The sequence below is a fragment of the Staurois parvus genome, unplaced genomic scaffold, assembly GCF_062004578.1.
Source record: "Staurois parvus isolate SC_StPar_1 unplaced genomic scaffold, SC_StPar_1.0 ptg000389l, whole genome shotgun sequence".
Lineage (NCBI taxonomy): Eukaryota > Metazoa > Chordata > Amphibia > Anura > Ranidae > Staurois > Staurois parvus.
Window position 1 is genome coordinate 8388701 of NW_028318185.1, and position 13342 is coordinate 8402042.

General features: G+C 46.3%; 1 protein-coding gene across 3 annotated transcripts in view; it reads left to right on the plus strand.

The window, feature by feature from the left end:
• The window catches only part of KHDRBS3 (KH RNA binding domain containing, signal transduction associated 3), a 234335-nt gene that overhangs the window by 123948 nt on the left and 97045 nt on the right, over nucleotides 1-13342 (plus strand). The gene's annotated exons all lie outside the window — the stretch shown is intronic.

Consider the following 13342-nt stretch of genomic DNA (forward strand, 5'->3'; position numbering starts at 1 on the left):
CGCTGCAAACGTCAGATCATGGACAGTAATTCTAGAACCGGACCTCCTCTCTACAATATAAAGTGGTAACCTGTAAAGGCTTTTAAAGTGCGCCTATGGATAGTAAACATTTACGTCATTTGTCGCTGCTGCACGGGCGTGAACAATTTTAGAACATGAGATGTTTGCTATCTATTTACTCTGCGTAACATCATCTTTTATATTTTACAAATAAAATTGACTATATATTGTTGGGTTTTTTTGCAAAATTAAAAAGTGCATTTTTCCCAGAAAATTGTGCTTGCAAAAAACCACTACACAAAACACTTGTAACTAAAAAACCCACCAATTTATTCTCTAGGGCCTTTGCTTTAAAAATACATAATGTTTGGGGGTTCTAAGTAATTTTCTAGCAAAAAAATGATTTTTACATGTAAACAAAAAGTACCAGTAAAAACCCAGTCCTTAAAGTGTTACTAAACCAAGAACCCTGCATTCACTATTACTGGTCTCCCCGGACCCTGCATTCACTATTACTGGTCTCCCCGGACCCTGCATTCACTATATCTGGTCTCCCCGGACCCTGCATTCACTATATCTGGTCTCCCCGGACCCTGCATTCACTATATCTGGTCTCCCCAGACCCTGCATTCACTATATCTGGTCTCCCCCGGACCCCGCATTCACTATATCTGCTCTCCCAGGACCCTGCATTCACTATATTTGGTCTCCCCAGACCCTGCATTCACTTTATCTGCTCTCCCCGGACCCTGCATTCACTATATTTGGTCTCCCCAGACCCTGCATTCACTTTATCTGCTCTCCCCGGACCCTGCATGCACTATATCTGGTCTCCCCAGACCCTGCATGCACTATATTTGGTCTCCCCGGACCCTGCATTCACTATATCTGGTCTCCCCGGACCCTGCATTCACTATATCCGGTCTCCTCAGACCCTGCATTCACTAATATCCGGTCTCCCCGGACCCTTCATTCACTATATCCGCTCTCCCCGGACCCTGCATTCACTATATCTGTTCTCCTCAAACCCTGCATTCACTATATCTGGTCTCCCCGGACCCTGCATTCACTATATCCGCTCTCCCCAGACCCTGCATTCACTATATCTGTTCTCCTCAAACCCTGCATTCACTATATCCGCTCTCCCCGGACCCTGCATTCACTATATCTGTTCTCCTCAAACCCTGCATTCACTATATCTGGTCTCCCCGGACCCTGCATTCGCTATATCTGGTCTCCCCGGACCCTGCATTCGCTATATCTGGTCTCCCCGGACCCTGCATTCACTATATCTGGTCTCCCCGGACCCTGCATTCACTATATCCGTTCTCCTCGGACCCTGCATTCGCTATATCTGGTCTCCCCGGACCCTGCATTCACTATATCCGTTCTCCTCGGACCCTGCATTCACTATATCCGTTCTCCTCGGACTCTGCATTCGCTATATCTGGTCTCCCCGGACCCTGCATTCACTATATCTGTTCTCCTCAAACCCTGCATTCACTATATCCGCTCTCCCCGGACCCTGCATTCACTATATCCGTTCTCCTCGGACCCTGCATTCACTATATCCGGTCTCCTCAGACCCTGTATTCACTAATATCCGGTCTCCCAGGACCCTGCATTCACTATATCTGGTCTCCCCGGACCCTGCATTCACTATATCTGGTCTCCCCGGACCCTGCATTCACTATATCTGGTCTCCCCGGACCCTGCATTCACTATATCTGGTCTCCCAGGACCCTGCATTCACTATATCTGGTCTCCCCGGACCCTGCATTCACTATATCTGTTCTCCTCAAACCCTGCATTCACTATATCTGATCTCCCCGGACCCTGCGTTCACTATATCTGGGCTCCCACAGTACACAGAACATGGAAATGCAATTATTTGCAATGCAATTTTGTAAATATAAACTTCTAAATACCTATTCTTATCAGCCATTAGAGCAGTCTTGTGAATTCCATCTGTGTCCAGCAGAGCGCTAGTTAAAGCTTGTAGGAGGCGTTTTCATTCTCCCCTGATTGTCCTATGAGGCTGTCTGGACAGTGCTGATTGGCCTTGTGCTGTTCGCAGCTGATAGTGCTGCTCTTCCAAGAAAAAATAAACTCTCTAGCAAAACACACCAAACTGAGCATGTACAGCTTTCCCCCAAGGCTCAGTTCTATCAGCAGATGGATTTGGGTCAGTAGAAGAAGGGAAGATCAGAGAAGACAGGATCAAACAGCCTTTTTACACAATGTGCAGGTTAACCCCTTAGGTTCCACAGTGAGTATAACAAGCATGCTTTGCTGCATCTACAGACTGATTGTACTGTTGGGGGTTTAGTAACACTTTGGGTGGCCAGACTGTGAGATTGTGATGTGAAGCTCTATTGATGGTAGAGAAGAATGAAGGGCTGCTGGACCATATAAAGTATAACTAAAGACAGCTTTAGTTTTGGATCGCCTGGAGAGCAATTAGAACCTTTATTTGCCGTATTTATCATTATCACCGAAAGTGGAAATGAGGGAAAATAGAGATTTTTGTGGTTGTCCCCTGAACAGGAAGAGACGGCTCCGATGTGGACACTAGTTCTGGTGACAACCAGGAATTCCCTGATTTTCAATGGCTTTCCTCTCCCTTCCTGTTTGGGCTATGGGACAGGAAATGAAGGGAAATCTCGCCAATGGGACACAGATGGAAAAAAAAACCTGCCAGGGTTTATAACCCTCCTTTTCCAGGGCTTTTTTTCTCAGATAATAAATTGCAGGAACTCCCTCTTCTGAGTCACCCCTTGTGTCCACCCCCTACCCACCTCTGAGCACCGTCCCTCAGTTCCACCTCTTGCTCACTTCCCAGTAGTGTTCTTTTTTGGAGAATACAGAGACAAGTATCATTTTGTGTGGAATTTGTTAAGGAAAACAAGAAAATCCGTAAAATAGGTATCCCGCAGCTAGAAAAAATACCCCCCCCCAGCAACAACAGATTCCCCAAGCAACAAGGACCCCTGCAACAAAACACCACCCCAGCAACAATAGACCCCCCAGCAGCAACAACAGCTCCCTCATAAGTAGATCCCTCCCAGCAACAACAGATTCACCCAGCAACAAGGACCCCTGCAACAAAACACCACCCCAGCAACAATAGACCCCCTGCAGCAATAACAGCTCCCTCGTAAGTAGATCCCTCCCAGCAACAACAGATTCCCCCAATAACAAGGACCCCTGCAACAAAACACAACCCCAGCAACAATAGACCCCCTCGCAGCAACAACAGCTCCCTCATAAGTAGATACCTCCCAGCAACAACAGATTCCCCCAATAACAAGGACCCCTGCAACAAAATACCACCCCCGCAATAATAGACCCCCCAGCAGCAACAACAGCTCCCTCGTAAGTAGATCCCTCTCAGCAACAACAGATTCCCCAAGCAACAAGGACCCCTGCAACAAAATTCCACCCCAGCAATAATAGACCCCGCAGCAGCAACAACAGCTCCCTTATAAGTAGATCCCTCCCAGCAACAACAGATTCCCCCAGCAACAAGGACCCCTGCAACAAAATTCCACCCCAGCAATAATAGACCCTCCAGCAGCAACAACAGCTCCTTTATAAGTGATCAATCCCAGCAACAACAGATTCCCCCAGCAACAAGGACCCCTGCAACAAAACACCACCCCAGCAACAATAGACCCCCCAGCAGCAACAACAGCTCCCTCATAAGTAGATACCTCCCAGCAACAACAGATTCCCCCAATAACAAGGACCCCTGCAACAAAATTCCACCCCAGCAATAATAGACCCCTAGCAGCAACAACAGCTCCCTCATAAGTAGATACCTCCCAGCAACAACAGATTCCCCCAATAACAAAGACCCCTGCAACAAAATACCACCCCAGCAATAGAGCCCCCAGCAGCAACAACAGATCTCAGATCAGCAAACAACAATAGACCCCTCCCTCAAAAGTAGATCCCTCCCAGCAACAATGGAGATCCCAGCAACAATAGAGCCCTCTCCAGCAACAATAGACCTCCCCAGCAACAATAGACCACCATGAAAAAATAGATCCTCTCCAGTGACAATAGTTCCTCCAGCAACCAGCATCAATATTTCATGACTTGACTACTGTAACTCCCTCCTCATCGGCTTACCTCACCGCAGGCTATCCCCACTTCAGTCCATCTTGAATGCTGTGGCCAGACCAGGGGCGGACTGACAACTCCTGGGGCCTCCGGGCAATAGGGGATCATGGGGCCCCTGTGTCCTTGCCCAAACTAAAAAAAGCCTATGAAAAAGGTACCAGGGGCATCTCACGAGGCCCCCTACTGTGCAGTGCCCGAGTTTCCGAATGTTCAGTCCGCCCCTGGACCAGACTCATCCACCTCACAAACCGCTCAGTATCCACCACCCCTCTCTGCTAATCCCTCCACTGGCTTCCGATTGCCCAAGAGATAAAATTCAAAATGCTAACATTGACGTACTGCCCCAAACTACATCACCGACCTGGTATCCAAATACCACCCAAAACGTACTCTCCGCTCCTCACAAGACCACCTACTCTCTAGTTCCCTAGTCTCCTCCTCCCATGCCCGCCTCCAGGACTTCTCCAGGGCTTCCCCCATCCTCTGGAACTCTCTACCCCAATCCATCAGATTATCACCTACTCTCCTCTCCTTTAGGCGCACCCTGAAAACCCATCTCTTCAGGGAAGCTTACCCCGCCCTCAGCTAACTGCCGACCTCCTCCACTCTTCCTACCACTCCATCCCCCACAGCTATTTCCTCCTGTACCACTATCCCCCCCTCCTAGATTGTAAGCTCCAAGGAGCAGGGCCCTCAAACCCCTCGTATATTGAATCGTATTGTTACTGTACTGTCTCGTGTATTGTCACCCATTATAATGTAAAGCCCTGAGCAAACTATTGGCGCTGTATAAATCCTGTATAATAATAATAGACCCCCAGCACACCCTATCACCCCTTACCAGGGGCGGACTGACCATTCGAGCACTCGGGCACTGCCCGAAGGCCCGGGGTCAGTAGGGGGCCCCATGAAATGCCCCTGGTATCTTTTTTATAGGCTTTTTTGAGTGTGGGCAAGGACACAGGGGCCCCATAGTCCCCTATTGCCCGGGGACCCCATGAGTTGTCAGTCCACCCCTGCCCCTTACCATTACATACATTCAGAGCTGGAGGTGCCATTTCCTTGCGTTCTCAATGAAAAAAAAAAGCCCTGTCCTTTACTGTATCCAAAATTTTAAAAAAATCAAGTTTTGCCTTTAGTTCTTCTTGAAGGACAGCTAATATTTGCAACCGTAATGACTTTGTTTTACATGCCTGCCGTCAGATCCACACTTTCAGTTTTTATTCCGGTAGAATTGCGAGCTTTGTATAAAGTATGCCACAAATCTTTCCTGCTCTTCTTCCTTGCCATAGCAAGCATTCATTTTAACATCTAAATCAGAGTGGGATCAGATTATTAGGGCCAGCAGGTGGCTGTTCTAATAGAATGTATCAAATACTGCAGAAGAGCGCTTAAAGGCTCAAATGGCAAGATCATAGCGAAATAACAGTAACTCACAACTCTGCTGTCTCAGATTCTTTTGAAACCAGCAATATTTTTCTGTTGTCTGGCTTCTGTTAAAGTGCTTGTCTGGACAAAGTTAGTCAAAAAAATATAGAAAGTACATCTCTGAAATACATGCAGTTCAACGAACCCAAGTACAAAAAAAAATGCACTTCGGGAAAAAGAATCTGCTGATAACATACTATAGTGAGGGTGCCGTGTTGACTAGAACTAAGAGATTTGGGGGTAATTATGATGAAGGAGGTCCCAATTCCTCTATATATATCTTTAAGTATCACTATAGGGATCACCAACAGAAGGAATGGGGTCTGGATTCCAGATCTTTAGTTATCATTTAGGAATCTCCAGCAGGGGGAAGGAGGTCCTGGTTCCTCTATATAGATCTTTAGTTATCACTAGAGGGGCCACCAGCAGGGGGAAGGAGGTCCTGATTCCTCTACGTAGATCTTTAGTTATCACTAGAGAGGCCATCGGCAGGAGGAAGGAGGTCCTAATTCCTCTATATAGATCTTTATATCACTAGAGGGGTCACCAGCAGGAGGAAGGAGGTTCTGATTCCTCTATATAGATCTTTATATCACTAGAGGGGTCACCGGCAGGAGGAAGGAGGTCCTGATTCCTCTATATAGATCTTTATATCACTAGAGGGGTCACCGGCAGGAGGAAGGAGGTCCTGATTCCTCTATATAGATCTTTATATCACTAGAGGGGTCACCAGCAGGAGGAAGGAGGTCCTAATTCCTCTATATAAATCATTAGTTATCACTAGAGGTGTCACCAGCAGGAGGAAGGAGGTCCTGCTTCCTCTTTATAGATCTTTATATCACTAGAGGGGTCACCGGCAGGAGGAAGGAGGTCCTGATTCCTCTATATAGATATTTATATCACTAGAGGGGTCACCGGCAGGAGGAAGGAGATCCTGATTCCTCTATATAGATCTTTATATCACTAGAAGGATCACCAGCAGGAGGAAGGAGGTCCTGATTCCTCTATATAGATCTTTATATCACTAGAGGGGTCACCAGCAGGAGGAAGGAGGTCCTGATTCCTCTATATAGATCTTTATATCACTAGAGGGGTCACCTGCAGGAGGAAGGAGGTCCTGATTCCTCTATAAAGATCTTTATATCACTAGAGGGGTCACCAGCAGGAGGAAGGAGGTCCTGATTCCTCTATATAAATCTTTATATCACTAGAGGGGTCACCAGCAGGAGGAAGGAGGTCCCGACTCCTCTATATAGATCTTTATATCGCTAGAGGGGTCACCAGCAGGACGAATGAGCTCCTGATTCCTCTATATAGATCTTTATATCACTAGAGGTTTCACCAGCAGGAGGAAGGAGGACCTGATTTCCCTATGTAGGTCTGGAGTTATAATTAGCGGGATCTCCAGCAGGAGGAAGGAGGTCCTAATTCCTCTATATAGATCTTTATATCACTAGAGGGGTCACCAGCAGGACGAAGGAGGTCCTGATTCCTCTATATACTGTAGATCTTTATATCACTAGAGGAGTCACCAGCAGGAGGAAGGAGGTCCTTGATTTCCCTATGTAGGTCTGGAGTTATCATTAGCGGGGTCTCCAGCAGGAGGAAGGAGGTCCTGATTCCTCTATATAGATCTTTATATCACTAGAGTGGTCACCAGCAGGAGGAAGGAGGTCCTGATTCCTCTATATAGATCTTTATATCACTAGAAGAGTCACCAGCAGGAGGAAGGAGGCCTTGATTTCCCTATATAGGTCTGGAGTTATCATTAGCGGGATCTCCAGCAGGAGGAAGGAGGTCCTTGATTTCCCTATGTAGGTCTGGAGTTATCATTAGCGGGGTCTCCAGCAGGAGGAAGGAGGTCCTGATTCCTCTATATAGATCTTTATATCACTAGAGGGGTCACCAGCAGGACGAAGGAGGTTCTGATTCCTCTATATACTGTAGATCTTTATATCACTAGAGGAGTCACCAGCAGGAGGAAGGAGGTCCTTGATTTCCCTATATAGGTCTGGAGTTATCATTAGCGGGGTCTCCAGCAGGAGGAAGGAGGTCCTTGATTTCCCTATGTAGGTCTGGAGTTATCATTAGCGGGGTCTCCAGCAGGAGGAAGGAGGTCCTGCATCTTCTATATAGACCTTTATTTAGACCTTATTTAGAATACTTGGTCCAGTTCTGAAGACCTCACAAAAACTATTAATAAAACAGACTGAGTCTGGAGATGGGCAGCAACAATAGTCTGAGGGATAAAACATATCAGGAGACTGCAAAGAACATCATATGTACAGCCTGAGAATATAAGGGAAACGTTCGGCAGGATTGAAATCTTCAAATACATGAAGAGGTTTAGCAGGGCAATCTTTTCAGTATCAAGCTGAGAACAAGAACACGAGAACATGACCTCAAACTGGAGGAAAGTTCAAACATACCCTTAGAAAGTTTTATATTACCAAAAGAGTGGATGATATTAGATATAGACTTCCAACAGAGAAAGCGAGTCAGCGAACAGCAAATGTAAACATGCTTGGGACAAACATAAATCTATAGTCCCACAAAAAGGATAAACACAAAACCAAGACAACAAGAGTAAGGAAAGTAAAATGGGACATGCTCAATAGGCTTTTTTTTTTTTTCACTCTCGTATGATCCTTTGCCAACACATCTTTGTTTTATCCAGGGCTTTTTTCTCAGAGAATAGGTGAAGGAACACCGACTTTCTGAATCAGCTCCACCCCCTACCCAGCTCCAAGTACAGTTCCTTGGTTCCACCCCCTACCCACCAGTATTACACTTTTTAGAGAATACAGAACCAAGTATCATTTTGTGGTGCTAAGTAATTTGTATGGTATTGGTTCATGGTAACAAAAAAAGTAGTACAATAGATCCCCTTCAGCCAGCAACAATAACCCCCCCCCAGCAACAAAAGACCACCTCCAGTAACAATATATCCCCTCTACAATAATAGACCCCCCTAGCAACAATGGACCCCCACCACAACAAAATACTACCTCAGCAACAATAGACCCCCCCAGCAACAATAGACCCCTTCCAGTAACAATATATCCCCTCTACAATAATAGACCCCCCTAGCAACAATGGACCCCCACCACAACAAAATACTACCCCAGCAACAATGGACCCCCAGCAACAATAGACCCCTTCCAGTAACAATATATCCCCTCTACAATAATAGACCCCCCTAGCAACCATTGACCCCCACCACAACAAAATATTACCCCAGCAACAATAGACCCCCCAGCAACAATATATTCCCTCTACAGTAATAGACCCTCCTAGCAACAATGGACTCCCACCACAACAAAATTCTACCCCAGCAACAATAGACCCCCCAGCAACAATAGACCCCCTCCAGTAACAATATATCCCCTCTACAATAATAGACCCCCCTAGCAACAATGGACCCCCACCACAACAAAATACTACCCCAGCAACAATAGACCCCCCAGCAACAATAGACCACCTCCAGTAACAATATATCCCCTCTACAATAATAGACCCCCCCAGCAACAATGGATCCCCACCACAACAAAATACTACCCCAGCAACAATAACCCCCCCCAGCAACAATAGACCACCTCCGGTAACAATATATCCCCTTCACAATAATAGACCCCCCTAGCAACAATGGACCCCCACCACAACAAAATACTACCCCAGCAACAACAACCCCCCCAGCAACAATAGACCACCTCCGGTAACAATATATCCCCTTCACAATAATAGACCCCCCTAGCAACAATGGACCCCCACCACAACAAAATTCTATCCCAGCAACAATAGACGCCCCAGCAACAATAGACCACCTCCAGTAACAGTATATCCCCTCTACAATAATAGACCCCCCAGCAACAATGGACCCCCACCACAACACAATACTACCCCAGCAACAATAGACCCTCAACAGAAACAACAGATCTCCCAGCAACCATCATTAATAGACCTCTCCCTCAACAGTAGATTCCTCCCAGCAACAACTGAACCGCCAGCAACATAAGACCCTCCCAGCAACAATCAATTCCCCACCAGCAACAACAGATCTCCCAGCAACAATAGACTCCCTACTCAAAAATAGATCCCCTCCAGCAACAATAGATCCCCCAACAACAATAGACTCCCTACTCAAAATAGAAACCCTCCAGCAACAATAGATCCGCCAGCAGCCATAGACCCTCCAGCACACCCCAGCACCCCTTGCCACTACATAACTTCAGTGTTGGAGGTGCCGCAAATACGTTCCTCTGCGTTCCTGCTGAAAAAAAAAGGCTCTGGTTTTATCTTTTTAAAAAAGCTGCAAGTACAGAAAATAGGGGCAGCACAGTGGCTAAATAGTTAGCACTTCAGCCTGACAGTACTAGGGGCATTGGTTCAAATCCCAACCATGGTACCACCTGCCTGGAGTTTGCATGTTCTCCCTGTGCCTGTGTGAGTTGGTACTTCAGTTTCCTCCCACACTCCAAAGACATGCTGGTAGGTGAATTGTCTCCTGTTTAGATTGTCCCTAGTATGAATGTGAGTTAGGGACCTTAGATTGTACGCCCCTTGAGGGTTAGGGACCAGGGGCGGACTGACAACTCATGGGGCCCCCGGGAAATAGGGGATCATGGGGCCCCTGTGTCCTTGCCTAAACTCAAAAAAGCCTATGAAAAAGGTACCAGGGGCATCTCATGGGGCCCCCTACTGACCCCGGGCCCTCAAGCATATATGTAAAGTGCTACGTAAATTGACGGCGCTATACAGGTGAAACTCGAAAAATTAGAATATTGTGCAAAAGTTCATTTATTTCAGTAATGCAACTTAGAAGGTGAAACTAATATATGAGATAGACTCATTACATGCAAAGCAAGATAGTTCAAGCCGTGATTTGTCATAATTGTGATGATTATGACTTACAGCTCATGAAATCCAACAATCTCAGAAAATGAGAATATTGTGAAAAGGTGCAATATTCTCGGCTCAAAGTGTTCCACTCTAATCAGCTAATTAAGCCATAACACCTGCAAAGGGTTCCTGAGCCTTTAAATGGTCTCTCAGTCTGGTTCAGTAGGAATCACAATCATGGGAAAGACTGCTGACCTGACAGTTGTGCAGAAACCCATCATTGACACCCTCCATAAGGAGGGAAAGCCTCAAAAGGGAATTGCAAAAGAAGTTGGATGTTCCCAAAGTGCTGTATCAAACACATTAATAGAAAGTTATGTGCAAGGGAAAAGTGTGGAAGAAGAAGGTGCACAAGCAGCAGGGATGACCGCAGCCTGGAAAAGGCCATTCAAAAGTGTTGGGGACTTTCACAAGGAGTGGACTGAGGCTGGAGTCAGTGCATCAAGAGCCACCACACACAGATGGATCCTGGACATGGGCTTCAAATGTCGTATTCCTCTTGTCAAGCCACTCCTGAACAACAAACAACGTCAGAAGTGTCTTACCTGGAATAAAGAAAAACAGACCTGGTCTGTTGCTCAGTGGTCCAAAGTCCTCTTTTCTTATCAGAGCAACTTTTGCATCTCATTTGGAAACCAAGGACCCCGAGTATGGAGGAAGAATGGAGAGGCACAAGGACCCAGAGTATGGAGGAAGAATGGAGAGGCCCAAGGACCCCGAGTATGGAGGAAGAATGGAGAGGCCCAAGGACCCCGAGTATGGAGGAAGAATGGAGAGGCCCAAGGACCCAGAGTATGGAGGAAGAATGGAGAGGCACACACTGCAAGATGCTTGAAGTCCAGTGTGAAGTTTCCACAGTCTGTGTTGATTTGGGGAGCCATGTCATCTGCTGGTGTTGGTCCACTGTGCTTTCATTAAGTCCAGGGTCAACGCAGCCGTCTACCAGGAGATTTTGGAGCACTTCATGCTTCCTTCCGCAGACGAGCTTTATGGGGATGCTGACTTCATTTTCCAGCAGGACTTGGCACCTGCCCACACTGCCAAAAGCACCAAAACCTGGTTCAATGACCGTGGGATTACTGTGCTTGATTGGCCAGCAAACTCGCCTGACCTGAACCCCATAGAGAATCTATGGGGCATTGCCAAGAGAAAGATGAGAGACATGAGACCGAACAATGCAGAAGAACTGAAGGCCGCTATTGAAGCATCCTGGTCTTCCATAACACCTCAGCAGTGCCACAGGCTGATAGCTTCCATGCCACGCCACATTGAGGCAGTAATTGCTGCAAAAGGGGCCCAAACCAAGTACTGAGTACATATGCATGCTTCTATTTTTCAGAGGTCTGATATTGTTCTATGTACAATCCTTGTTTTATTGATTGCATGGAATATTCTCATTTTCTGAGATTGTGGATTTGGGGTTTTCATGAGCTGTAAGCCATAATCATCACAATGATGACAAATCACGGCTTGAACTATCTTGCTTTGCATGTAATGAGTCTTAGTTTCACCTTTTAAGTTGCATTACTGAAATAAATGAACTTTTGCACAATATTCTAATTTTTCGAGTTTCACCTGAAATAAATAAATACATGTTGATTTCCATAAAATCCAAAAATAAGCTCTTAATTTTCTGTTTGAGCTGACAACACAGTGCAATTTCTGCACTGAAATACCAAGCAGTGTTGTCAGACCTGCCTGAGTCCTCCAATGCTGGACTACCGGACACTCCCTTCTCCTCCTCTTCATAACATAAGGGGGAGGTGTTCTGTAGTGCTGTTCTGCTGCTAAGTTGGAGGACAGGGGCGGACTGACAACTCATGGGGCCCTCGGGCAATAGGAGATCATGGGACCCCTGTGTCCTTGCCCAATCTCAAAAAAGCCTATGAAAAAGGTACCAGGGGCATCTCATGGGGCCCCCTACTGACCCCGGGCCCTCGGGCAGTGCCCGAGTTTCCAAGTGGTCAGTCCGCACCTGTTGGAGGATGAAATGATGAACTGTGTACATGGAGGATGCTTGCGTCTGCAGAAGTAAGGGAAGGGCATGTACCATATATGGGGCATATGACTGAAATCCTGAGATTATGATTTCTTGCCTTGCATTCTGCTCTAATGCTCACCGTTTGGCTCTGCAATACAGACTAGAAGTCCAGGCTCATTATTGAATATTCTCTTCCCCATACAGACTAGAAGTCCAGGCTCATTATTGAATGTCCTCTTCCCCATACAGACTAGAAGTCCAGGCTCATTATTGAATGTTCTCTTCCCCATACAGGCTAGAAGTCCAGGTTTATTATTGTATGTTCTCTTCCCCATACAGACTAGAAGTCCAGGCTCATTATTGAATGTTCTCTTCCCCATACAGGCTAGAAGTCCAGGCTCATTATTGAATGTCCTCTTCCCTATACAGGCTAGAAGTCCAGGCTCATTATTGTATGTTCTCTTCCCCATACAGACTAGAAGTCCAGGCTCATTATTGTATGTTCTCTTCCCTATAGAGGCTAGAAGTCCAGGCTCATTATTGAATGTTCTCTTCCCCATACAGACTAGAAGTCCAGGCTCATTATTGTATGTTCTCTTCCCTATACAGACTAGAAGTCCAGGCTCATTATTGAATGTCCTCTTCCCTATACAGGCTAGAAGTCCAGGCTCATTATTGTATGTTCTCTTCCCTATACAGACTAGAAGTCCAGGCTCATTATTGAATGTCCTCTTCCCTATACAGGCTAGAAGTCCAGGCTGATTATTGTATGTTCTCTTCCCTATACAGGCTAGAAGTCCAGGCTCATTATTGAATGTCCTCTTCCCTATACAGGCTAGAAGTCCAGGCTCATTATTGAATGTTCTCTTCCCCATACAGACTAGAAGTCCAGGCTCATTATTGAATGTC